This window comes from Elephantulus edwardii, unplaced genomic scaffold (genome assembly GCF_000299155.1).
Source record: "Elephantulus edwardii isolate Elephantulus edwardi_28Jun2011 unplaced genomic scaffold, EleEdw1.0 scaffold00069, whole genome shotgun sequence".
In the NCBI taxonomy this organism is placed as follows: domain Eukaryota; kingdom Metazoa; phylum Chordata; class Mammalia; order Macroscelidea; family Macroscelididae; genus Elephantulus; species Elephantulus edwardii.
In genome coordinates this window covers 8156340-8158425 of record NW_006399819.1, presented here as the reverse complement: position 1 = coordinate 8158425, position 2086 = coordinate 8156340, and the positions used below count along the sequence as shown (strand labels likewise).

At 40.1% G+C, this 2086-nt stretch overlaps 1 pseudogene; it reads right to left on the bottom strand.

Moving 5' to 3' along the window:
• Window positions 1–478: 478 nt before the first annotated feature.
• LOC102852780 lies at window positions 479–964 on the bottom strand (annotated as a pseudogene).
• Window positions 965–2086: the final 1122 nt, after the last annotated feature.

Sequence of the window (2086 nt, the reverse complement as noted above, 5' to 3'; positions counted from 1 at the left end):
TTTTTAAGGAATAACCTCTCCTAGCAATATGCCCAAAGTGTGAAAGATAAAGCTTCACCATTTTTGCCTTCAAGCAGTATTTTGGCTACATTCATATCTCTATCTCTATCTCTATCTCTATCTCTATCTCTATCTCTATCTCTATCTCTATCTCTATCTATCTCTATCTCTATCTCTAATCTATACCTATATCTATATATCTATATCTATATCTGTATCTATATCTATATCTATCATCTCTATCTCTATATCTATCATCTCTATCTCTATCTCTATCTCTAATCTATACCTATACCTATACCTATACCTATACCTATACCTATACCTCTATCTCTATCTCTATCTCTATCTCTATATCTATATCTATATCTATATCTATATCTATCTATCATCTCTATCTCTATCTCTATCTCTATCTCTTATTTTTAATGTTCTTAGTTTGCTGTTGCAGGGCCAGGTCTCCCTGTCAGACTCAGGTTTATAAGTTCTCAATTGACTGGTGAGGCCAGTAGGGATACTTGGTCTTGTCTAACTTGGTTTTCGGGAAAGCTTCATTCAAGTTCTCAATGGTCATCTGCTCAAACAGAATGATGTCCCTCAACTTCTCCAGCTGCTTCTCATACTCCTCAATCCTGGTCTTAGAGAGAGACATAAACCCCACACAGCTATTCATGTCTTCTTTTTCTTCGGCATCTACCAGGGCTGTATATTTATCCACTGGCACGGGAAACTTCAGGGTGTAAAACTTCTTCTCAAAGTCGTCCACTAAGCCATCCTTGGCCATGTTGGCCTTGTAGTAAGCCCAGTTGATAGTTGGAGGCGCCTGGGAGAGAGCAGCCAACCTGGAGGTGAGAATCTCCTTCTAGGATTTCAGGGAATTAGCAATAGCTTTCTAGTTTTGGGGTATGATCTCCCCAAAAGCTACCCAGTCAGTGGCTTTCAGAGTAAGTTTTCACCCAGCCATCTTGATATCCTCCAGCGAACCAGGAGGCCTAGAGCCACTGGCTACACTTTTATAAGACATATCTTCTGTATGTTCTTTTGGTAGTCCATGGGATTTTCAATACTATCTTTCAACATCATAACACCAAAATAAAAACAAAAAAAATGTTTTGTACATATATGTTTTTACTTTTGTTGAATGAAGTCAGAAATAGAAATGTTTGGTTACATAGTATTTGTGAGTTTAACTCAAATTCCTGCCAAGCCATTTGTCAGAATGGTGGTAAATTTTACATTCCCTCCAGCAAATATGAGAGTTCCAGTAATTGCCCAGCCTTACCAACACTTGCTACTTTTTAAAGTTATTATTCGAATCATTCGATTTTAAATATTTTCCAGATAACAAAAGATGTTGTGGCCCACTTCATCTGCTTACTCACTATCCTTACATTATTTTCTGTGAAATACACACATAGAGAGTTGAATTATTATGAAAATATAATTCATTTAATTGTTGTTGTTGTTGTTATGTGCCGTCGAGTCGTTTGTGATTCATAGTGACCCTATGTACAACAGTCCTAAACCCTGCTCTATCCTGTGCCAATCACGTTGCCCCTGCCACACCCATCCCGATTACTCCAGTCACTGAATCAATCCACCTCATAGAGGGCCTTCCCCTCCTACGCTGTCCCTCCACCCTCCCAAGCATGATGTCCCTCTTCAAGGACCTGTCTCTCCTTACAACATGTTCAAAGTATGTCAGACGAAGCCTCAGAATGCTTGCCTCCAAGGAGCAGCCTGGTTTAACCCTTTCAAGGATGAATCTGTTTATTTTCTTGGCAGTCCATGGTCCATTCAATACTCTTCTCCAGCAACACAGCTCAAAGGCATCAATTCTCCTTCTATCTTCCCTAGTCATTGTCCAACTCTCTGATGCATAACAAGTGATTGTAAATACCATGGCCTGTATCAGGCGCAACTTCGTCTCCAGAGAGACACCATTGCTCTTGAGTACTTTAGGGTGGTCCCTAACAGCAGACTTTACCATGGCAATACCTTTTTTTATTTCCTGGCTGCTGGTGCCAAGAGTGTTGACCATGGAGCCGAGCAAACTGAAGCTGTGAATAATCTCACTCCCTTCGCC